Source organism: Mustela nivalis, assembly GCF_964662115.1.
Source record: "Mustela nivalis genome assembly, chromosome: 2".
In the NCBI taxonomy this organism is placed as follows: domain Eukaryota; kingdom Metazoa; phylum Chordata; class Mammalia; order Carnivora; family Mustelidae; genus Mustela; species Mustela nivalis.
The window spans coordinates 28,322,377-28,348,754 of record NC_139021.1 but is presented as its reverse complement, the minus strand read 5'-3'; the positions used below and the strand labels follow the sequence as shown (position 1 = coordinate 28,348,754).

The following is a 26,378-nucleotide window of genomic DNA, read 5'->3' as shown; positions in this document are numbered from 1 at the left end:
TAAACAGTTAATTTGGATAGTTTTCTAATACCATTGACCATGACTGTCAAGTTTTAAACTCTTTAAATTAGTATGACACATTTGCTTTCTTGGTTTTTGAAATTTATGTTTTATTTTTTAGCTGGATTTGATATAGGCAATTTAGGTGTCATTATAGATTGAAAGTGAAAAGCTCAATGTCCTCTCCAAATCAGCTAATTAATGTAAATAAATTACCTTCTTGTTCTCTTTTGGCTCTCTGAACTATTAATAAGTCAGGAAAAGTTAGTGGATTTGTGACAGTTAAACGCAAAGTCTCTACTACACATGCCAGCAGATCTGTAACCATATACATGTTCTATGAAACCGTTTTTCAGGTTTTTAGAATTTTAAATGATTCCTCCTGCTGGTACAATTTCTTCACACTTCATCACATTTCTAAATAAGTGATCATGTAACTGAAGATTTCATGTCCTGAAGGCATTATACCCATGCTTCCAAATGCTTCGACTTAAAATACAAAGCAGTGTTAATCACACTTCCCATTTTTGAAACCACTGAGGCCATTTGGGGGAAGAAAAACTAGAAACCCGCTCTTCTGTTTTTGTTTTCTACAAATTCTCTCTACTGAGAGCTTGTACATTTCTTGCGAAGTTTCCAAAAGCACATTTAATCCCCATCAGACACTGAGTGAATATGGCACATTCTTTAAATGGAAGCTCTAGAAAATCTGCTGCTTTAAAAAGGGAAGATGAGCTCCAAGGCAACTGCTGTGCTTCGGGGCCCAGAGCTCTTCTCTAAACGACCAATGTGGACACGGAATAGAAATGGAAAATAGCCAACAACACAGCATAGTCTTTGAAAGTTCACGGCTTTACTCCAGGGTTTCTGAGCATCAGCACTATTAACATATTGGGCTGGGTAATTCTTTGTTGTGGGGGGCTGTCCTGTGCCCTGCGTCATGCGTCTCTAGCCGCCACTCACCAGATGCCAGCAGCACAACCCCCACACCTGCCCTCACCCTGGTCCTGACAAATCAGAAATTTCTCCAGACACTGCCAAATGTCCCCTGGGGGACAAAACTCTCCTTGATGGAGAACCACTGCGCTCTTCAAAGTCTGAAAAATATAGACTTAAAATTATACTAGAGCTCTAGCGTCAGGACAAACCCATTAATATATTATTATCTATATCTGCTTTTCCTGAGAACTTGCAACTTTGGAAAATACATTAGTTCCATATACTGTTCTCTCGTGTCCCACCTTCTCAATCTCAATGATCTGGTTTTAGCCTGCCTTCTAATTTAAATTTAAATGCCCAACCTCATTCTTACCAGGAATTGGCATCTCATCATGATATCATATGGGTATATCAACATATCATATATCATGATGATATGCTGACTTTCATATACAATCAATTGTTATATGCAACAGTGAAAAAACGTAGCAGCTTAAAACCCCTTAGATATATGTCAAGGGTATATATTGAAATTGTTTTTATAATGACCTGTACTCCTTAAATAAACAAGAAAAGCACTAAAACTTTGCTACCATTAATTTGGTATTCTTCAGTAATACCACAAAGAAGATGCAGTAATTCATGTTTTAATAGTACCCAAAACCTTTCCAGCTATATAAAATACCAAGTATGAATAAAACACTTCAAAGCAAGAAGTATATTTCTCTATCTCCTTTAAAATAGTTCAGGAATGAAGCATCTTATACTTACTACAGCCTATTCCTCGTCATATGTAAAATTTGATCAAGCAAACATTTTAGAAATTATGGTTATGTGAGAGAAAATGTATACCTAGTTTGCTAATAATTCTATGTATCATCATTTACATAGTGTTGACCTTTGAAATGACAGGACAGGCAGGCAGATGTATTATGAGGACAAGAACATGGCAATTTCATAGAGACAGCACCTGAACAATGTATACAAACTATTTGTTCTCTACTACCCTCTGGTGGTTTGTTTAAAAAAAAAAAAAAGTAATAGTTAAAAACAAACAAAAAAACCCCCAACCTTAAAGAACCATCCTAATCACTGATAATATCAATAGATACCATTTATTGGTAGACACTGTAGTAGGCTTAATGAAAATTCTCTCATTTAACCCTTACCAGTGGCTTGAGGTGGGTATTATGACCTACATCTGATAATTAAGGAAACCGAAGTTCTAAGTGTTGAAGTAACTTGTTCAAACTAATGTACCTGGTAGAAATTCAAATTCGTCTCTTTTTAATGCCAAGGCTCAAGTTCATTGTGTGTGTGTGTGTTGCTGCTTCCTGGGCAACTCTTAATGAGAGCTGGCCGGACACCATGAGCCTTGTAATTCCAGAAGGCTAATGGACTTTTTGGCAAAACAATCAAGTCTTGTCATATTCTCATTTACATAAATCAAAGTCAACTATTCAAGTTGAGAGAGAGAGAGAGAGAGAGAGAGAGAGAGATTTTTAATAGTGAAGCATTTTCCAGCTTGGGCTTGGGAGTCAACTTAGGCCTAAAAATATAAGCAATATGTTGTTTAATATTGCTTGTTTTGGGGCTTTATAAAAATGGTATCAAACTGTAAAAGAACTTTTTTTTTTTAAAAAATGGGAGATGTGAATCTGTTAGTTTTCTCCTTCTCACATCTCACTGAGCCACGTGTGTTTCTAATGGTTTAGAGATACGAATACATGTACAAGGGTTCTAATTATAAGCCAACAAAGCCCCCTGGTATTGAACTAACAAAAAGTGATGCTAGAAGGAAATTGGATGAATAATGAACTGACGAACAATTTAAAGAATTTTCAAAGATAATTTGAATTTTATTATTATTGTTGTTGCTATTATTCACCCTGCATGCTTTCTTTCCAACTTCAACCCAGCAGACAGTGTGATCGTGTTCCTTTTGTATGCACGGACATGTGTGAGAAGAATAGGGGGTAAGAGGTGATTTTAAGGGCTTATTACTCCATAATTTTTGACAAGAAAAGTGAAGCCAAAAAACATATTCTTCAAGGTATCATTTTAAGCAGCGAAATAGCATCCTCTTTTTCAGACCATTGATGGCAAAGTTGAATACATTTTAGGGGTTCTCAAGATGACTGAGTCAGGGCAACACTGAATGATAAATGTGGTTTTATTTTCAAATAGGAGAGTCCTTCAAAAGAGTCACAGTGAAAAAGATTATGCTGATAGCTCAAGCTCAGTAATTTATAACTTGAAATTCCCCTTCATTTTGCTTATGTGTATTTTGTGAGGAAATTATAAATATGTGTATTCAATTCAATTACATTAGACTTTAAGTACAAATGGACTGAGATTCATCACATGTCAAATATTTGAGTGCCTATGAAAGGAGAGACACTGAAAACAGCAAAATTTTTACCAGGTAGGAGAAATGTAGGCTTATTTCCCCGACTTATTTAACTACTCTGTGAAGTAAGCGATCTCTGAAATGGAAGATAATTATTGGCCCTGGCATAAATGCCTATAAAATCTGATTCAATCAATTACATTTACAGAGTATTATTATATAAAACATATCAGTGTGTTGAATTTCAAGTGGAAAACCTCTTGTTGTCATTTCTGATTTAATACCATGTGAGGTTTTATTCAAACACTATTTTTAATTTCTGGAGCGCAAGTTAGAGATTTAGAGATTCTACTAATGCAAAGTTCCTCTGGGGTTATTCTTTCCTCATCCCACTCCTCTTCCCCAGTCTGTCCAAGAAAATGCAAGGCAGTCGGAAGCTATGTTATTTATAACAGAGAAGAGCAAATCCATTGATTTTTCAAGTTTCCATGTGAAGGACATGCATTTGTTAGCTTAAATCAGTGCTTATGCCTTGATTACAACTCTCTTTTTGTAAGTACTACTGACTGAGCCTGGATCCTAGTTACGTATGTAAAACATGGGAAATTCATGCATGCTTACGCTGTTCAAGCCCTTATTAATGATGGACTATTCATCACAGGTACCTTTATTTTCAGTATAAATGTAGAGGAATAATTGGCTTTAGCCAAATGAAGGAAAGATTAGTGATAATAGGATTTTGAACAGAACTCTAATAAATACATTAAATTCCATGATATAGAGATTAGATTCTGTTATTGTCTATTACATATCTATACATATATATAGAGAGAGAGAGAGAGAGAGAGACAGTATACCAATAAAAACATCAAAACTGAACATGAAAAAGGTAACAATTTTAAGAAAATTTTAAAATTCAGACTTTTTGTATTTACAAAAAGAAAATCCCAGAAAAATACAACTTTAAACATATTATCTTATATATCTTAATCTTATATATCTTAATCATTTTCATGTACCCTGGCTCATTTAATTTCTAAATGCCTCTTGATCCTTATGATGTTTTTCCTATAATACTGTTTTAAAAGAGCCTATTGTGCAATTATCTTTTTATCTTGTGAGTACTACTGAATGAGTATATAAATGGTAGTTCACTTCTATCATCAGTGTTTAAATATATCTTTTTTTAAAGATTTACTTGAGAAAGAGTGTGAGGGTGCAGAGGAAGAGGGCGACAAGCAGACTCCCCCTTCTGAGTGGGGGCCCTGACTTGGGGCTGGAATCCAGGACCTGAGATCATGACCTAATCCAAAATCAAGAGTCCAGTGCTTAACTGACTGAGCCACCCAGGTGCTCCTAAATATACCTTCAAATAATATTTTAAATTAAAAAACTTTTGCCGTATCTCTGTCAGGATATCAGTTTTTACCAAACAACCCTGATTCCTTCCTTTCTTTTCTTCTCCCTTCCGCTTTCCTTCCCTCCCTTTCTCATATATAATATCATTCTGGATATAACGTAATTTTCTTTGATTCTATTTTTCTCTAATGAAAGGAAAGACAGGGAGAGAGATGTGGGGAGAGACACAGAGAAAGAGAGAGACTGGTTTAGTTTATGTAGATATCAAAGGGAATCTCAATACAGAATTGCTCCTCTTTGTATTCTAAGGGATAAAAGCATCTACAGGTTCTTTTTAAAGGACCGACTGAGAGAACACCTCTCAAATTATAAATCTTCTAGATGGAGCTACTTGCTTTTTTCGATTCACAGTATAGTAATTAGGTGTGAAATTCCTGACTTCAAATATGTAATGTTGATTTTTTCCCCCATAATAATTCTTTTTGATAGAGAGGATTCAAATTTATATGCAGAAAACCATTCTTTATGGTGAAGTCATATAAGTTCACGACAAATTTTATCTCAGGTTTCTTGGGTTTTCTCCTCATTATGGGTACGGCATAGTATTTTTTTTTTTTAAAGAGAGGAAGGTTATGTGATTGCATATTTCATAAGCTTCTTATTCATTATTCATAGCATTATAGATAGAAGGAATATACACACATGGAGAATTCTCTATGATGTGTCCTCTGAGAAGTACACTCAGCCTAAACCTCAAGGGTGTCTTTCAGTGGAGGCTGGGAGGAGGTTCAAGAAGAAGCAGATGGCCTTCCTAGAAATTTCTTAAAGTAATACTCTAGTGCGTTCCAGTTCCACTGGAATTTAATTTTTGGCCACATCAATTAGGCCAAGAGCACTTTGCCCTAAAATACTTAGAGTAATACCAACATTTGAAAAGTTTTAAACTGGTTTTGTTCCACGTGTTTCAGAAATATTATTTTCTGAAATATGAAAACAAAACAATCTCATTTATTTTGGAAGGACTCATGTCACTTATTTATTTTCCTTATATAAATTGGACTCATTCTTCTTGATTAGGCCTAAGAGTTAATTAATATGCATTGAAGATGCTGTGGGTACTTTATAAATATTTTATTATAAAAGTGAGTGTAGAATGTTCCTCCTCCCCTTGATTTAAAAGGGAGTTATTAGTGTAAACCTTTTGAAAAACTCATTTATAAAGTCAAAATGAACGAATAAAGAGGGTGCTAAAATATACTATGTAATGTAAGCATAGGTATGAAAATCTTTTTCTTTAGTATTAGATTATATTTTCTCTGAACCATCTACCTAATCTCAGCAATAAATGAAATATAAAAAAGAAAACAAATAAATAAGAATGAATTTTATTCATTTTTTCATTAGTGAATTTTATTCATTTTTTACTACACCTCAATTCTGCATATACTTGATATAGATTCTAAGTTACTTTCTCAGAAAAACATTTGCTGACATTAATAAATTATCATGTAGTTGATTATCGTTATTAGAAAGAACACAACAAACACAAGTAATTTTAAGGTTGCTGTACATTTAATAAACTGTGGTTGAGCAACTCAAAATGTGGGTCTTAGTATCAGCGGGAATTGTCTAACTCCAAGTTCATGGCCCAGCATCAGGGTCTTCACACACAAACTATAAATTAGCAAGAATTCAACTGAAATAGATAAAGCATAAGTAATTTGTGTATTGAGATTTATAGCTTGATGTCCAAAGGTTGTCAGATTAAAAATGACTTAAATATTTTCTTAATAAATTGAGGTTGGACATGGCACCCAACAGGGAATGGGATTTTTTGTATAATTAAGAATGTGTCAGTTTGGCATTCAGTGGATTGCTTTGGCAGGAGTCAGTTATCAACATGTAAACTGGCTAAGATTCTAGAGCATACATTGTAGAAAAGTCTCTCTCTCTTTCTCTCTCTCATTCTCTCTCTCTCTCTCTGTTAAGGGAGATAAAGAAAAAAGCAAAAATATGTATTTGGCTAGAAAGAGGCAAGTGGTATGCATTAGCATGCGTTCAGATTTGAGTTGGAAGCTTCTGAAAGAACTGTCAATAAATGACAACATTCACAAAACTAAAAGAATTGAAGACGCTTTAAAAATAATATATATGGGGTGCCTGGGTGGCGCAGTGGGTTAAGCCTCTGCTTTCAGCTCAGATCATGGTCTCAGGGTCCTGGGATCGAGCCTCACATCTGGCTCTCTGCTCAGCGGGGAGCCTGCCCCCCCCCCTTTGCTTGCCTCTCTGCCTACTTGTGATCTCTGTCTGTCAAGTGAATAAATAAATTCCTTAAAAAAAAAAAAGTAAAAATAATATATAGAAATTAATCCCTGACAAGTTTACCATTAACAATATGAGACAACTCAATTTTAAATGATTTCTGCAGTATTTAAAAATAAGGATTTTTTTAGTCATTTCTCTTAACATTTAAGCAAATTAATAAACCTTGCATATTATGCATGATTTCTTAGTTACTTTGAATTCCTTAAATATTTTGAAATGAATTACAAAGACATACACATCATATTCCAGGCAAAGCTCTGAATTAATCCATTTAAAAAAACAAAAGAGGAATAAACATAATATAATGGGACATAATAGCTTGTTCATACCCATTGTCTGAAGGTTAACATGGACTGTTTTAATGTTAAAATTAATTGGCTGAAGAAGGAAGGGGAAAACTAACTTAGGTCCAGCCTCCACTGTGCATCAGACATAATGCTAGACATCTGGACATGCATTGTGCCAGTAATCCTCTAAGTAAAGTAGTAATCTAGCCACTTTTTCTAGTTGAGGAAACTGTTTTGAGTGTTGCCCAAACTTCAGGATGAGACATGTCTCAGGGACACGAGAAGTGTGATAAACACTGCTGAATAACTCAAACACACTACTTTTTATATTTAGTTATAAATATGTTGAGATATAGAAAAGTAAAATGGAACACCCTTTTACATTTTACTTTTCCATACATGACTCCATATACATCAGCATTTAGATAAAACATCTGGCTTTACATCTTAATGCTAAATATGTATTTTAAAAATTTTATTTATTTGTTTGAGATAGAGTGAGAGCAAAAGAGAGAGAGAAAAAGCATAAGTGGGGGGGGGGGAGGGACAGAGGGAGAGGGAGCCTGCCACAGGGCTTCATCTCAGGACCCTAAGACCATGACCTGACTGAAGGCAGACACTTAGCTAACTCAGTCACCCAGGCACCCCTAAAGCAAAATATGTTTGCACCCCTATGAATTTCATTTCATCATTCCCTACAACTCAAGATTGCTGGATTAGCCTTGATACCTCCCTACTTTTCCTACAAGTAAATAAACCACTCTCCTATCTGATATTGTTGTCTGAAGTAGAGAAGAGAGCAGTGGCAAAGGCCTTTTAACAATTATGCAGGGAAATGGTTCTTCCTTAGGCAGTGGTTCTCAACCTTGACTAAATCTAAGAATTACTTGGGAAACTAAAAAAATATTGATGCCCAGGACCCATCATGTGATTGTAATGTGAAGCTGAGGTTAGAAAACCTTGCTCTTAGTTTCCATCCACAACAAGGGCACTGTTCTTTCACAATTGCTTTGCTCTTTCCTTCATGTGACCTCAAATAAGATGAGTTTGGGGACACCAGATGAGTGTGGGGGATTAAGGACAGCTCTCTGTGATTAGTTAGCAATGAGATCACTCAGATAGTAACAATAACCACCATCACTTTGGGATAGCTTTCGGAACTTCTGCAAAAACAGTATACACCTTAATGGAGAGAAAGCTGTCATAGAGCAGCAGGCAGCAACCCTTTTCCGCTTTGTTGAGGTGGGGGCTTAACTGGCATCCAACATGGACTGGACCCCCTAAGAAAGCAGCTACATTTAGACTCACCTGAAAGAGTCTCCATCAAGTTGTAAACTAGACTATTAAAGTCATGGCCGTTATTTTGAAAATCTACATACTAGATAGTTTAGCAACAAATAATACAGCACTTCTACTTAATGGCTGATGGAACATTTCAGTCCTAATCTGTGACAGTTCCCACCCAGGAGAGCAGGCCTAAACTCTCATAGGCTACTAGAAGCATTCAATTTGAACAATCTCTAAGCAACTAACAAATCCCACTCAAATTAATTTAATTAAAACACTTCTAGAACAAGAGCATTATTTTTCAGTTATGTTCTAAAGCAAAGTCTGCAGTATAAAATTATCGAGTCTGGAATAAATTCTGGATAGAAACTCACTGAAACTCAATTACTCACTCAACAGCTATCTAGTTGGCAAGTGTGGGAATGGCCAAATGCCACTGTAGTTAGCACTTCTTTCCTTGTCAACCAGATCAGAGATACTCACAGTTTATAACACAGAAGTATGGCTTTATATGGTTTGATAAAAGGAGTGCTTCCCTCTACCAAAATGACAAATTGATTTGTAATTTTTTTTGCAGTAATTATAAATCAAGCAATATAAAGTCTTTGCTGTTTAAATGCTCATCTGGAAACTCAAATTTCCTCCAGATGCCTTCCACCTCCAAAACTAGGCTCTTCTGAAAAAAAAAAAAAAAATCAGTAACATTTTATAAAATGCGGTTTAGTTAACCACATCTTCCTTAATTTTTACAACAAATCCCTGATAAAAATATAACCCCTTCACAAAATAAAGAGTCCTCTCTCATCATCAAAAGCAAAGTTACCTATTGAGAAGGGGAAGTACTTAAAAAACCAAAACAAACAAACAAAAAAACCACTGGCTCAGGCAAATATAGGCTTCGGGTATGAAGCCAATGGTTAGAGACTTGTTTAAATGAACCTCAGAGTTAAAATGGCTGTGGCTACCCCTAAAGGTAAACCAGAGATTGGCAGGTGGTGCTTCTGGTCACCTCCCTTTGCTCTAAGTAGAATGCTAAAGCTGTACTTTATATTCCTGCTTGTTCAGGGAACACCAATGCCGTCTGACAAAGATTCCAGTTTAAATATCTTGAGAAGGAAAAAAAATAAGTCCCAGAGATGGAACCTCTCTTGTGTACTAGCAAATCTGAACAGTTGGAAATCTGTAGTAACATAAATAGTACTTCATCTCCTTGAAGATATACTGGGGACATTGAGAAAAGAAATTTTTCACTTTTTGTAAATATCCACTAAGGTAGGAAAAGATGTGCCTTCGATTTTTTTTTTTAACCTCTTTCTTCTCCTTGATGTGCAAAATTTTCTTTGGCAGATAAAAGCAAGTAGTATTAAAAGAAAAAAAAAATTCCTCAGGGCAGTGAAATATAGATCAAGGCATTGCATAATGGGATAAAAAATGCTATGAGAAAGTTAAAGCCATGAAGAGGCAACAAAACCTAACAACGTAACTTATTCATGTGTTAACATGGTATATTTAAAGTAAGAAGTTTAATTTCAAATAATTTTTAATGCTGTTTTTCATTGTACTGGAGGAATATAAAGCAAATCAAAGAGAAAGCATTATTATGGGCCTAAGAAAAGCTAAAATGAAAAGTGTTGAGAAAACAAATAGAAATTGATAACTGTTAAATATTACTGATGTTGGTATATCTTAATAAATAACAGTGTGTAGGAGCAAAATTGTGAAAATTCCCAAGCTGTACTTCAAATGAGTTAAAAACAAATGTTTGCTATTTCAGCCTCCATGTTGCACATTATTCAAATACACAAACCTATGGTACAATTTTTCTTACTATGCTGATTATAAAGTTGAAAACTACAATCATTTCTAACCCTTATTTGAATTCTTATAAGTCATTAATTGGGACAAACATCAGTCCTTTTGCTTGGCTCTATCTGACCCTGTAGTGGGGCCACCGAGGGAAAAACTGGTTTCAGCACCATGGACAAAGGACCCAAAGTTCTCTGCCTTATTCTTGGGACCCACAGGAAATGTTGCCCTTAGGTTAAAATATATGAAATAACTTTATAGTAGCCATCTTCCATTTTAAAATATTTTAAGAATCAAATGAATACAAAATAATGTTCAGCTAGATAATATAAAGTTTATCCTTTCAAACCCCTTCTATCTTATGGAAAAACATAATGGCCCTTCTAAAGACATGCATCACTATGATGAATGCATTTAAGTGTCATTAGGTTTAATGGCTCCAACTCACTCACACTATTATACTTTACCTTTTAGAGTTAACTTAATGCGTATTAATGGTGTGAAATTGAAGAAATTATGAATTGAGTTTCCCTGGGCACAGGTTAAACCAAGGAAGAAAGGGGAGGACACGTTAATATTACCTTCTACCTCATTCTTCATTTGTACTACAAAAGATGTCAGCTATACCCTTGGGAAAGTAATGCTCACTATTAGTAAGTTGAACTTAAATGGATTTTTATGGTTTTAAACTCAGGTAACTGTCTTTGGTTGGGTCACCAAAGGTTTACAGTTTTCTCCAGGGAAGAAGAAAATATGTGCACTTCTGAGATTAAGTTAATATTTTATTCCATAGTTTTAGACAAATAGATAACTCTTCACTTTCTTCCCCTTCTGTATTCATCTTACAAATTCAACTAAGAGGGCTTTTTAGGGCATTTTTATATGTATTTTTAAATATACATTATTTTGTAATCTCTCCTTCACATTATCACCATGTATCACACAAAAGAGTGATGTTCAATCAATTGAAAATCTGAGTTAAATATTATAATAATAAGTAGTATTATTAATGCAAAAAAATGAAAAACACACAGTTCTGATCCCAGGAACCTTTGATGCAGCAAAACTATGGTTCATAGTAACAGAAAGACCACAATTTAATTTTGAAATCTGACCTTCAAAAATATTAAGAATGAAAACAATATTCATTGCAATTATGTTTGGAGGAAAAAAAGCATAAAATCACTACTTGTTGCAGTTCATTTATTATTAATGGGTGATTAAGAGAAGATGTAACTTTGTAGCTACTCTTTTACTTCTCTATCATGCAAAATGATCTCCAAACTAAAAAGGATAGAATAAAACTTGGCAAAAGAGAGTAAATCTCAGGCCAAGTGATGTTACTAGTTTCTCTGAAGATATTTAATTCGTTTGACAGACAAATTATGTCCCAGGCTTTATAATCTCACTTTTTACAAATAGGATTATGATAATACTGTTAATGTCTTTCAAGAATCTTGGAGATGCCCAAAGGGTACAAATCTAGAAAAAAAGCATATAATTCTGAGTTTCAAAAATTAAAGAGTCTCTAAAACATTGGTGAGACTAAGTGAGACATCAGGCAACATTCTGGCACAAATTAATAAAAAGATGGTCTGCGAGCTCTTCAGATAGCAAATGCATTACTTAGAAATCAGCTTGGGCTCGAAACTGGGGCAAACCTAGTTTCTTCTTCCTCTTCTTCTTTTTTTTTTTTCTGATGGGATTAAGACTAGTAAACCTGAGAATAGTTAGGACAGAGGTCACAAATTTAGAGGCTTTCTTAGTTAAAGTAATTAACATAAACAAGCTAAATGACCCAGTGTACTATCAGGTAGAATGGTAATGGGCGCTGTGAAGAAAAGAGATTGTGCTCAGCTACCACTACTCAGCTCTAACTTTATTATTTATTTTCTAGGGAAATCAGAAATATGGGATTTCTTTGCAAATCCTCTTGATTAAAAAAAAAATTCAAACTGCAAACTTTTACTAGTGAATACACCCCTGGCTTTTAAGACAAAACAAAAAATACCTGCAGACTGAATCTGGCCCATAGGCTGCCAACTTGGGACATGTGGCAAAACATACGGATGTCAGTGAGGAATTTGGCAAGGTTTCACATGACATCACTATTAATAATTTCTGGTTGGGTGACAATAAAGACATTCCAGTTAGTTGAGTTCAAATTTGATCTCAATATAAGGATAATTAGATCTTCCCAATGATGAAATGGACTGCCCTTATACTAGAAGAATTCGCCTTAACCACAATTTAGCAATTCACAAAATAACCTATGGCTGAATTTTGAATTTAATGCTAATATTTTTTCATAAATTTTAATATGCTTATGTGATATATACATGTATTCTTTTATTCACTTATTTGTTTGAAAATATTTATTAAAAACCTATTATTGCCAAACATTGCTTTAGGCCCTGGGAATACAACAGGAAAAAAAAAATCTGTTTTACGGAGTTTGCATTCTCTATTTGCCCCAGTATGGACATTAAATTATATAAGCACTCTATAAATGTGCTCTTGGTGGGCTAACTTTATATTGGAATTTTCCTATGCACTCAGCATAGAATACGAAATTACTTTAGGGTGAACAGCACATTACACTGTGACAAATAGGTGTTTTTAACCTAATGTATTTATTCATTCACTTACATTTTCTTTCTAAACTATTCATTACACAATTGCCACTTTGCTGAGGCAAAATGATAAATCAGATGGAATACAGAGTCAACAATATGTATCTATACATAGTTGTATTCTTCATGCACCAACATGTTGAATACTTTGCTGACTCAGCAGCCCAAACATCCTACATTATCTTTGATTGGCTTTCAAACTCTTAAATAATTTAGAGGATGAAGAATGAAGAGGATGAAATCATCTGTCACCTGGCAGTGACTGTTCCTACAACAGTATCATCCTCCTTAAGAAAAACATCTTATCTTCTTTTTCTCTTCATGCTGTGGCAGACTGTAATTCTAAAATGAGGTGGCTTAGTGATAGACCTATACATGATTCTGTCCCAATCTAACTTCTTGCTTTTCTATTTATATTGATAATAAAATAAAGAAAAAATATTTTTAAAGATTTTATTTTTAAGTAATCTCTACACCCAACATGGGGCTTGAACCTACATCCCTGAGATCAAGAGTCATGTGCTCTACCTACTGAACCAGCCAGACACCTCAAGAAAAGATTTTTTTCTTTAATTACCATGTATTGAAAATAATCTGATCTGACTGTGTAAATAACTTAGCTTTTCTTGAAACAAAGGGTCAGAAATAACTGGTGGATTTAGATTGTGACTTAGTTAATTTCTCCTTTTATCAATTCAGTCATAGTCAAAGACTGAACGTTCAAATATGGATTTTGTGGTAGGTAAGGTCTAGGAAGATAATTTCCAACTGTCCATGAGGCATGCTAGTATTTCTTGAGAAACAAAGTTAAAAACAAAGCAACCAATCCTTTTAATATTTGCAAGAAGATTATTTAAATAAAAAAGAATCATAGCCCTGAAGAATGCCTTTGTAAGCCACATGTTGTTACAGTAAATGTTCTGCTTTTCTTTCTTTCTTTCTTTCTTTCTTTCTTTCTTTCTTTCTTTCTTTCTTTCTTTCTTTCTTTCTTTTTTTTTTTTTTTTAGATTTTAGTTTTAAGTAATCTCTACATTCAACATGGGGCTTCAACCACAACCCGGAAATCAAGAGCTGCCTGTTCCCCCAACTCAGCCAGTCAAGTACTCCTGTCTTCTTCTGTGATGAGTGGATATTCTCACTTAAGTTTGATGGTTGTAAAAGTTCATTTTGGAACCAGTAGAAGCCCAAGGAGTTAAAGTTCCTTGAAAGCATTTTTAGGAATGCTGGTTTGGTCCTTCCATACTATCTACCCTTCTTTTGTCATATAGTTTTTAAAATTCACTTGAAGAATGTAAATATTTTCTTATCCATGATGTTTTTCAAAGGGTTCTATACCAAACCAAATGCCTTATAGTTCAAGTAAATGAAATTAACCTACTCTGAGAAGAGAGACTGAAAAAGCCCATGTTCATATTACTTGGTGATTAAGCCCGAGAGACAACTTGTACAGTCATTGCTATAAATTGTAGAAAGTAAAACCAAATATTGCTTCTAGTTTCTACAGAGCTAAATATACTTGCTGAGATGTTTCACTCCAATAAAGAATGAGAGTACTTTTAGGAATAGTATATAATTTAAAAAGTTTAATGAAAAAAATTTTTTTTCTAGAAGGGATAATAGGACATTTTTGAAATGGCTCCTAGGATGTAGAAGCAACCTAGTTCTCTCTCCATCATACCATTGCTCACGAGCCGCTCTGTGGAGCTAGGCTTGCTTCCCTCACCACTCCCTGGGGGGCCTCGTAAAGTTTTGCTATTGTATAGTGTGCCTGTGTCCTGAGTGTACCACTGGTAGTACACTTTAAGTGGTTTATGGATAGGTCTCTTTTAAATTTATACATTTAATTGTACATACTGGAAGAAATATAACTAACACATAAAACCTGGTATTTCATGGATATTATTCCCTAGATGAAGGTTAAGTTAAAAAAAAAGTGTCTCAACATAAATTTTGGTAAATTAAGTTAATAGTAGTACAATTTGTATTTAGAAATGGTAGAAATTTTGAAGTGTACCAGAATAACTGAGGTTCTGAAATAGATCCTCCTCCCATGGAGAATGGTATTTCTTTCTTTCTTTTTTTTTATGATTTATTTATTTATTTGAGAGAGAGAGCATGAGCAAGCTTGCAAGGGGGGAGGGGCAAAGGGAAGGCAGAGAGAGAATCTCAAGCAGACTCCCCTCTGAGACCTATGCAGGGTTCGATCTCACAACCAGAGATCATGACCTGAGCTGAAATCAAGAATCGGTCACTCAACCAAGTGAGCCACCCAGGCACCCCAGAGAATAATATTTCTTTGGTCAGAAGTGTGTAAACAAGAATCTTCCTTTCCTTTTTCATGATCTACAAGGATCTGGGGCTACAAGACCACCAAAGCTTTAGTTTTCCACTTCCTTTGGAATGTGTTCCAGGGCTTCTGCCATTGGCGGCCAACCCCATAAAGAAAACCTCATCTTGGAACTGATAAGGTAGCTCTTAAAAATCCACAAAAAACTTTTCAGATATTTTAATTAATTTACATTCCTGAATTCTCATAAAGAAAAAAAAATCATTATGACTATCAGTTTCTTTCTAAAGGAAGCCTATGTTTTCCCACCACTTCCACTTGGTGATATCTAACCATTTAATCGCCTGAAGCACGGAAAACATTCGGCTAAGAAAAGGAAAGACCAACTGTAGAGCCAAGACCACAGCATTTCTTTTTTTCTAGGAAAAAAAGAAGGAAAAACACCTGTTATTTTAGCACAATAACTTCTTAAAGGAGACACTTTCTGCCTATTTTCTGAAATTTTAAATAAATTATGTTAAATTGCATCTCTTGCTAAGATGCTATTTAGCATTTCTAGGATATACGGATATCCTAGCATGAGCAGATATACATTAGGAGTGTACATGTTTTTTTTTAAATATCAAATGAACGGGGGCGCCTGAGTGGCTCAGTGGGTTAAGCCTCTGCCTTCGGCTCAGGTCATGATCTCAGGGTCCTGGGATCAAGCTCCACATTGGGCTCTCTGCTTAGTGGGGAGCCTGCTCCCCGCCCCACCCCACTTCCTGCTGCTCTGCCTACTTGTGATCTCTCTCTCTCTCTCTCTCTCTCTCTGTGTGTGTCAAATGAATAAATTAAATCTTTAAAAAATATCAAATGAGCAAATATGCAAGCATTAGTTTGTATCACATACATAAAATAGCACATACAGAAAAAAAGGGTATTTTGTGTACAACTCAGAGTCAGCAAAATAGTCAAGATTGAGTTTTGAAGTACTTACAAAATTGTTTTTTAAAAAGAATTTTTATTTTGAGATAATTGCAGATTCACAGGAAGTTGCTTAGACAGTATAGAAGTCCATATATCCTTCACCCAGTTTCCCCCAGTGACTGTATTTTACATAACCACAGTATAAAATGAAATCTAGGAGGCTGATGTTAGTCCAATGTGTGTACACAGCTGATATTTTATCACATTTGCAGATTCATATAACTACACTATTCATATCAAGATACACAGCTATTCCATTATCCCAAGGATCTCCTTCATACACCTATTTGTAATCACAGACCTCTTCACCCCATCTCTAAAACCTGTCAATCACTAGTCTGTAAAATTACTTATTTATGATTATCTCTTACATATTTTTAGTAAAATATAGGGAAACCACAGGACTGGGTGTTAGGAGGTGGCTGATTCTAAGTTTGCTACTGGTTAGTTTATGTCCTTAGACAACTCACTTACTCTCTATAGACTCAGTAGCTCATCTACAAAAATGAAGATTTGGACTCTGATTTTTTTTAGAGGACCAGCATTTAAGAACACTTGTGATTACTGTTCTCAATCATGATATTATTTTAAAGATTATTAAATGCCAACAAAGTTAAGAAATCATGATTTAAATATGTGGAGATCAACAAAGATTGAATATATTTAAATGTATTCTGCACTAAAATAGTGTCACTACCAAACAACTAACCAAAAGCTGCATTATGAAAAGATACTGCTCCTCTAAAATCTGAAGCAAATAAAAATATGATCTGACTTGGACCCATCTCTCAAGGGGACGGGCTACCATTCTTCCAAATGTACAGGTAGAGAAAACCTGGCATTGGGATTACTTGACTCCTTTGCTCCCAAGAACATCCTTTAGGGAAGAGGAAGCAAACATCCCTAAAATGTGCCTGGCAATGCATCTGAGTAGGCAGTGCTGCAGCAGAAACTTCAAGTTGAAGATTCTGAACCTTGGGGTTCACATTTGGCCCTTTTCTGAGAAGGGAGTTTGAGACACAAGCAGGTCATTGCTTCTGCTGCCCAGGGTCTGGGGTCAGGGCCAGAGGACCTGCAAGGAACCTAGCAGTGAAATTTCCTGCTTTCTCAGAGATCACTCCTTGCTTCACATTTCAGAACAGGATAAAAAAGAAAAAAACTGGAAAGCCGTTTTCCCCAAGTGACTCCTTCCATTTAAAGCTTTAGTTATCTCTTCCTATGCACCATGTTAAGCTTACCGATCTCTTTCTCTACAATTTACTCATTTAATTTGAACCTGTTGATGTCTTCCTGCATGAGGACATGTTGAGCGCATCGGAGGAGTCCTTCAACAACATACTGAAGAAAATTCATCCTCCCTCCTCACCTCGAATAATCTGCATGAAAAATCCCCAAGGGAGCAGAAACTTGAAAAGTGTCGTCTGGGGACTTTGGGCCATCCGTGTCTTTTGAGAGATCTACCGAGACTTTCTTTTTGGATAACACTAATTCTTCACTGAATCTTCCTTATTGAAAGGCACCGCTTCCAAGCTCCACTCTAGTACGACTAGTAAAGAGGAGATCCAAATCCTATGGCCTGGTCAACCTTGCCTGCTGTGATGAGGAGTCTAGCTCCACCACCTCAATGACCAATGAAGCTGGGACACTGTCACCTCCATCCCTCTGCTGAGAGTCCCCATTTTCCACGATCTCCTTCTGTGGGTCCCCGGGCGCCCAGATAACCCCACCTCACCCACGCTGGTCTGGAGTATCCTTCTCCGCTCTCCTCGGACCCAAGAGGACTAGTCGCTCACGATCAGTGACACTGGAACCCGCGCCGACGCCCGGTCTTACCTTCTCTCTCCCAGAAGGGGCCCATCGTGCCGTCCAGGAGGAGGCATCCACGCGCGCGCGGGAGGCCGGGGCCCGGCTGGCCCGGGGTCGGGTGCGCAAGCGACCCGGTGGAGCCGCCGGCGCGCGCTCAGGCTCCGGGAGCCGGGCCCGGCCCGCTCCGCCCGCGCCAGCCCGGGCGGGACACGTGGTGCCTGGGCCGCCCGCGCTCTCGGGACGCGCGGTGCCTGGGCCTCAGCAGCGGGTTCGGCCGCCGCAGGAGCCGCGGACGTCGTGAGGGGAAGGGCGGGGACCGAAAGGGTCGGCGCCGGGAGGTGGGGCGCCGCGACGTGGGCGCCGTGAGGGCCGCGCGCGGGGGGCCTGCCTCCGGGGTTCGCGGCGCGCGGGCTCTGTGCGGGTCTCCCGAGGCGAGCGGATGGTGTCGCCGCTCTTTCCCGAGCCACTCGGGGCGGCGGGCGGCGCCCTTCGGAGGCTCCGGGGTCCCGCGGGTTGAAGGGAAGGGCTGCGGGCCGGAGGGTCCGGGGCACAACCCCCTTCTCGCGCCCGCCGGGATCCGGGAGCAGCGGCGAGCCTGGGGCCGGCCTCCGCCTCGCGCTCCTCGCCCAGCGCAGTGAACAGGGTCCTGGCCCCGGGTGGAGACGCAAACCACTGAACGCCGCAGCGTGGACCCGAGCGCCCCTTTAGGACAGTCTCGCCCGGGAGAATTCCTCTCGCGACCACAGCCTGTCGTCTGGGGAAGGCTAAGGAGACACTGCTCAAAGCTGGGGAGGAGACTTTCCTGAAGCCGCGGCTCTTTCCGACTTCGCCAGGGACCTTGGACGCCTCTCCTAAACAAGGTGTCTCTTCAATTTCCTGCTTCTGGGAATAAACGTGGCCATTCATTTTCTAACTCTCAAGAGGTAATAGCGACTGGGTTAAAAACAAACAAACAAAAAAACAAAACAAAACAAATAAACAAACAAAAAACCACTCCAGACATCTTTAATAACAAGCGCAATATACATACAATTTGTACTGACTTTAGGAGAGGCTGAAGGAAGCCTTAAGACCCGGAAGAAAACCGTTCTGATTTATTAGTACAAATGCAAAACTAATTCATCAGCCCCTCGACCTGCTTTTCTGGGAAGGTAGTTTGAAGAAATTGGCGGGAGGATACTTTGCTCAGAATTGCCAGAGCCCCATGGAGCTCCATCCAGAACATGCAGCTTTACTGAAGTCTCAAGTTGAAACCGATTTATCATTTTGCGCTTACCATAGGTGAGGGTCAAAGGGCACCGCCACAGTTTGGCTAAGGGCCCTTCTTGGTGAGTTTCTGGATATGTTATTTGCTTACTCTTAGATCAGTCTTCATTTTTACCCCTAAAGGGAGCTTCTTCGCAGAAGAGTGCTTCTGGAGAGTAGCATGCCAGTGGTCCTTACCCTGACTGCCTTCTCCTTTCTCTGGCTCCCTTACTCACCATAGTCCCTAGAGGTTAGCATATACAGTCAGCGTAAAGTATAACAGACTTCTAAATATGTGTGAGAGAACTCTGTACAGTTGAAACGCAGTCTCACGTTACTTGGCTAATGTGAAATGCATGAAACATTTTTTATTCTGTTGTTTCAGCTCATTTTCCTTTGGTTTATCTTCTATTTCTGTCTGATCATAAGGCTCAGACTTGAAGATTTCTTCTCTCTTATATTTTCTAAGTCTTGGAAAGACCCTCTTGCTTGAAAAATAAAGATTCACAGCATAATGGAACCTCAGCGCAACAAATTTTTCTTTTACCCAATCTTGACTTTACTAGATGGTAGTTTGTACCTTGTGATCCCACCCTATTTGCCTCCATTCAAGGTCCTATCAGTGATGTAAGCCTCCTTTGACCTTCAACAGAGATAAATTTGTCCCTGTGGCTTCTCCTCAAAATTGCTATCTGTACCAGCATTTTCTTCACTTTCTTGGTTTATGGTCTTTTGGGACAGGGTCCTAGAAATTTGTTTTTTTCCTCTTCCTTCTCCTCACAATCCAGGTTTCCAGGTCCTCTGCATCAGACATTCCTGCGTTCTTCCCATTGAATCCCTCTTAGTTCTTTCTAAGATTGTTTTGAAGCTAAAAAGGGAAGTGCCTGGAAATTGCCACAGAAAAACAGGACTATCGGGTTAAAGATAACTGGTCTCATGCCCTTGCATGAGATTTTAAAACAGGGATTCCCACTTATTTGGAAGGAAATGTTATTAGATTTTTATTCTGAAGCCTTCAGATCATAGGGAGTGTGTGTGTATATGCACATGAGGTAAAATAGAAGGCTCGAGGGTGGGGAAAGGAGAGGGAAAGTGGAGAAGCGGGGGTGGATATGGTACTGATGTGGAGTTTCTGAGTGGGAATTCTCAAGTGGACTGCAAGATGGGAAGAAGAGAAAGGAAAGTCCTGTCAGGAATGGATTTCGTCAGAATAGGCCCAGTACTGGCTGTCATGGAACAAAATTGTCCATAAGAACTTAGTTTCTCCTCATTGTCAGTATATATCCTCCATAATGCATCTTCTCTAAGTTGACCTTCTGAAGGCAAAAACACAAGAAATAACTCTAGATATTCACCATCCATCTTATTTAAGAACACAAGAAATATCTCCAGATAGTTATCAAACCACCAACTACTTAACTCAAGCTGTCCTGGATATACTGCAAGAATACAAGATAATTGTAGAAACTGTGTAGAATTCATTTTAGAAGGAACGTTTAAACGGAGTTGTCTATAGAGTCTTGGAGATCAAGAAGATCTTAAAAGATAATCTAATGCAGCTTTTGAGATGTTACAATAATCATGCTTTTCAGTTTTTGAGTTCTCTGTTTCTTTTGTCTGGCGCAGAAGTCCTCCTCAAAACTCCTAAGTATGCAAGCCAGGGCATTCTTCATGGCTACTAAAAAAAAAAAAGGAAAAAAAAATCTTCTTCCTTACCAGTCTTTTCTTCCCAGATCCTAGATTTGAATTAGACTAGAGAAAATTCTCCTTTCATTTCTCTAGAATTGAGGATATTAAATAACTAGCTCATAGGTAGGAGGATTCAATGGGTTCCCAGAAGCTACATGGTCCTATAAGAAACTCCCAAGTTATAGGAAAATAAATTTACTTAAAATATTGACAGAAAAATGTAAGCCTCCCCCCCCCCCCTCCCCGGAGCTAAAGTGTAATTTTCTTGTGATAAGACTATTTGAAGTCTAGTTTTTCACTGTTTTTATCAAAATATGTATAGCTAGTACCTGTCTATAGTTAATTTAGTTGTTCATAACATTTACCCAATACTGTATTCTAGGCCGATCTTGGTTTTCCTTTTCCTCTTTCCATTTCCTTAAGGCTTATTTGTGAAAGTGTGATTAGATTGATAGGTTATTTCTCCAAGTAACCGAGATGAGGAGGAGTTCTCATTTTCTGAGTGTGTACTGTATACCTGGCACCAACTTACATCATTTAATTTAATTTTACACTTTTCTTAAGAAGCGGTTAGTACACTTTACAGATGCAGAAAAGGAGGCCCATGACTTGTTGACAGTGACAGTGATAGAGTGGGGATTTGAACCCAAGTATTTCTGATTATTCTTTATTCCTGTTTAACTGCAGGGGCTTTCTGGAGGCAATGTCTTTCCTCAAAGGAATAAGTCGAACAGGAAGAGTGTTAGATGCTACTGCAGGATGACAGGGAGTCGAGCTGGTCCTGGCTTCTCCACTCAACTAAAACATGCTAGAAGCTTTCTCTTTTCTTATAGAAAGGGCAGGGCTGGAGTCTAATCCAAACTGTTGGAAGACTTGGAAACTATGTTACACTCTCTTGAATTATATGATGATTAATATTTATTGAAAAAAATTTGGATAAAGATCATTTATTATAACTCCTACATATACACCATGACTATAAAAACATGTAAAGTATTAACCAATACAGATCGGTTAAGTGAAATAAGATGGATGGTGAATTTGGTAAATTCATATACCCCCTCTGAGTTTATAGTTATTTATAAAACAAATTAAAAAAAAAACAGAAATAATAAATGTAAGGCTCCAAGAGTTTAGGTATCAAAGGAAATAATGAAAACAAAATTGTTTTGAGAACTATGATTATGTATACATTATTGTATATGTCAGTAAAGAAAAAGCTAAATGGAAATCCCATGGTGAATTGAATAGGAAATGAATATTTTATGTCAAGTAAACTTTGATCACAGAGTCATGAAATTTTAGCATAAATGGGAAAATTACTGCTTATTTAGCTTCCCCCATTTGTAAATGAAGAAACAAATGCCACCACCACCTCCCCATGTACATTGTCCATAGTCAAAGCACATCCTAAAAAATACTGTTGGAAATTCTAAAATAAGAAAGTGGTATCATAGGAATAGGCAGAGTCATTGAGTACCTACTCTATATCAGACACTATTTTAGATGCTGGGAATATAGGGGTGAACAAAACAGATTGCATTCTTGCCCTGAAAGAACTGATACTCTAATGGGCAGGGTCAGATAAAAGGTGTGGTAACAGACAAGCACGGACAAATGTTTAAAAGAAGTTGAAATAGGCAATGCGGTAATGATGCCAAGGTTTTTGATCCGAATAGCTGAGTGGATAGGGGAGGTGGGGCAGGTTGTGATTGTGATGGCGGTCGTGACGGAGATGGGAGAAATGATTGGGTTCTGTTTTGGGCATATGAAATGTCAAATCATGATCAGGCATCCGCATGGAGCTGTGGCATGGAAGTCTGAGCTCAAGGAAGAGGTCCAGGCTGGAGAGAAACATTTGAGAGTCTTCAACACAGAGACTGCCTCCAAGCCATGGGGTTAAAAGAAGAAAAGGGCGGGAGTAATTTGTTTCTATGTAAAGGGCTTTCTTGGTCAGGTTGCTGTGTGAGCACGATGATTTCAATATGTCTTAGCTTGTCCACTCAAGCTAAAGCCACCCAGAGCTGCTCGGCCATAGGCTAGGGGACTGTCACCATAGCAACAGTGTCCTGTCAAAGGGGTAGGGAATCTTTTTTCTCATTTTGAGGCTAGAGTCACGTCTACCATTTTAAAATGAAAGTGTTCATGACCACGCTATTATTCCTTTTATTAAGCCCCAAATGTGTGCCTCAAATTCATTTCAGGAACTGTTGTGATGAGGAGACTACCCGCTCCTCTGCAGAAATGGGTTTTCATTAGTGTATTATTTGTCCAAATAACCCCAACTTCAGAGCTGAACTTAAATGATGATGGCTTCATATTTCTATTTGACGATATATACATAAAACCATCACTCAATTTATATTTTCTTATCGAAATTCTCCTGACAAGTCTATTTTTTGCTTATTTTAAAACTTTTATGGGGTGTTAGAAAATTTACCTTTCATTGTTTTCACAGTACTTTTTATTTATTACTCTGGTTACTGTTGCTGTACTGTGCCAAATGGAGTTGTTCTTGGATAAAAGTTCTTTTAGACGAAGAAATAATGAGGCTAGAGATGATTGAGTTCAGGTATAGTGTTTTTCAAGGTGCCGTCTGTGATAAGAAAAGGTACTTAATGCTCCCAAATACCCAGGTTTTACAATGACTTAATGTTCTACCTTTAGAGAATAATTTCTATTAATCCAGCTCTAGATTTTCTTTGTAGGTCTGTTTTACTTTCAAAAGTAAAATCATACATGTTGTTATAGAAAATTAAAAAAGAAGAAAGGCACCAAGAAGAAAACAATCATTTGTAATCTCTCACTCAAAGATAAATACTAGTAATATTTGTGTGCATGTTATCCCCATATAACTTTTAAAATAAAATAGAAACATACTGAATACACTGTCTTGTTAAATAATACCTTTTTCTGATCACAAAGTACCACATTATAGAAAATTTTAAAAATACATAAATGTAAAAAACCCAGAAAAATAATAATTACTTATTATCCTATTATCTGAGGTAGCCATTATGACAAATATTCCTACATTTTCAAGGAAGATATGTATTTTAGTTTTTACTTTAATGTTTTTAATGATTTTATTTATTTGAGACAGCACATGTGCACAAGTTGGGGGAGGCAGGATGGAGGAGAGGCAGAGAGAGAAGGAGAGTCAGAGGGAGAGGGAAAAGCAGCCTCCCCATCAAGCAGGGAGCCTGATGTGGGGCTCAATCCCAGGACTCTTGAGATCATGACTTAACAGGATGCTGAGCCACAGCAGATGCTTAACAGACTGAGCCACCCAGATGCCCCTCAAAGAATAAATGTATTTTATATGTAAACATATGTATGGTATATGTGTACATATTTTATGTTAAAGTGGGATTTCCTGTTTTGCAACTTAATTTTTCCACAGAATATCATTCATAAGGTTGTGTTTTATTCTGCTCCACAATTATTTTAACAGCTTTACAGTATTACCTCATATATAGCCACATGATGTAATTGTTCACTAAAAATATAGTCACTCTTGGGCAGTGCCATGATTTCACGCAAAGGGGAAGGTTCATATCAAATTAAAATGAATGTCTTCAATGATTTCATGCAAGGTAAGTCAGGACAGTAGGCTATCAAGGTAATTTATAAAGGGAAAATAGGTAGTAAGTGAACAAGTGTCTAAGATACAGGTCTGAAGGGATTCGGGCAGCCCCCCAGTTTGTTGGTGATGCATATAGGAGCAAAGGGTGTAATTAGGGCATCTTACTGTCATTCAGCTATAGTTAGAAAGGGTGCTCAAAGCTATTGAACAATGTTAAAGCACCAGCGTATTTTGCACAATATGCTTATACACACCTGCATAGATACGGGATATAGACATAGAACATCATCACTGACTTGATGGGGTTTATGGAATTCATGTTTCAGCGTACAGAATACTTCAAACTGGCGCTGACCACGGAGGTCTGGATGGACAAACACCCCAAGTATTCATTCTTCTGGAGACCAGCAGACGAGAAACCAGGTTCGTACATTTTCTGCAGCCTGTGTGGCGCTTTGAAAGTGTTAGTAATGACTTTCATAATGAAGTTCAGGGAGTAGTACTTGCATCAGGGATATTTGGGGGCTTATTAAAAATTCAGGTTTCTGGAGCCCACTTGACACCAAATAAATAAAATTGTCAGGATTAGCACATTACCTAGGTGATTTGTGTGGAAATAAAATTATTAGAATGGTAGAGAATTAATGTAGGGAACTAAGGGGAAAAAAATGCCTGTAAGCTCCTTAGCATTAGAGATTTTTTAAAAATATATTTATTTATTTAAGAGAGAGTGTGTGTGCAAGTGGTGGGGGTGGGGGGCAGAGGGCAGGAGGGTCCCGCTGAGCAGGGAGGCTCTCTGCTGGTCAGGGAGCCTAATGTAGGACTTGATCCCAGGGTGCTGGGATCATGACCTGAGCTAAAGGCAGACACTTAACTGCCTGAGCTACCCAGGCACCCTACATCAGGGATTTTTTTGTTGTTGTTCTTATTTGTGTCTCTGGCACTTAGCATTGTGCCTGGCTCTGGAAATTGATATATATATATATGTTTATGACATTGACTATTTGTTTTAATACTTGCAATGTTGTAGTAAGTTCTTGCCGGTACATAGCATTTTTCTTCAGAACATCTTGTCATAACTTTTCAAACCACTCTTATAATCTTTGTGATTGTGTCATATAGTAAGAACTTAACGGTTGTCGACTGCATGAATGAGTAAAATAATGTGGGGTAACACCTACTCATTTACCTCAGAGTGGTGTGCTACCCCCAATTACCTGGGATGCTGCCTTATGTCCCTGAAAGTATCACAGCTGGGAGTCAAACCTTCTGTGTTAAGTGTTTGCCAAAATTTCCACATGACCCTGCTGAGCCCTACTGACTTGGGCTTTGTAATCTATAAATAAAGAAAATTGCAGTGATTCAATGAGATAACACCAGTGAGGATACTTTGAAATCCGTAAAGTGCTTTGCAGAAGTAAGTTATTATTATTCTTATCTTCTCCATCAAGGTCATCCCCATCAAGAACTTTCCACCTGCCTCAGTTCTAGGGAGAGCCGGTCCACTGTCCATTCACATGTGGTAAGCTTGGGGGCAAGAGTATATTTAAGAAATTTGTGAATGTAACATCCTTAAGGGTCAGGGGTGGCAAATAAGTTTCATCTCTGGTATCCAAGACCAAAGTCACTAAATAATTATAGTTCTTTACTTCTTTTTTTTAATTTATTTTTTTATTATGTTAGTCACTGTATAGTTCATCATTAGTTTTTGACGTAGTGTTCCATGGTTCATTGTTTGCATATAACACCCAGTGCTCCATGCAATATGTGCCCTCTTTAATACCCATCACCTACTTGTTGTGTGCTCAGA

At 37.5% G+C, this 26,378-nt stretch overlaps 1 pseudogene across 1 annotated transcript in view; it reads left to right on the top strand.

The window, feature by feature from the left end:
• The first annotated feature begins 18,665 nt into the window (after positions 1-18,665).
• Positions 18,666-26,378, top strand: part of LOC309859275 (nonsense-mediated mRNA decay factor SMG5-like) — an 81,901-nt pseudogene continuing 74,188 nt past the window's right edge. The window contains exons 1-3 of the transcript XR_014316657.1: positions 18,666-19,376; positions 24,895-24,991; positions 26,020-26,090. The product of XR_014316657.1 is annotated as a nonsense-mediated mRNA decay factor SMG5-like (transcript). The remainder of the gene's footprint in view (positions 19,377-24,894; positions 24,992-26,019; positions 26,091-26,378) is intronic.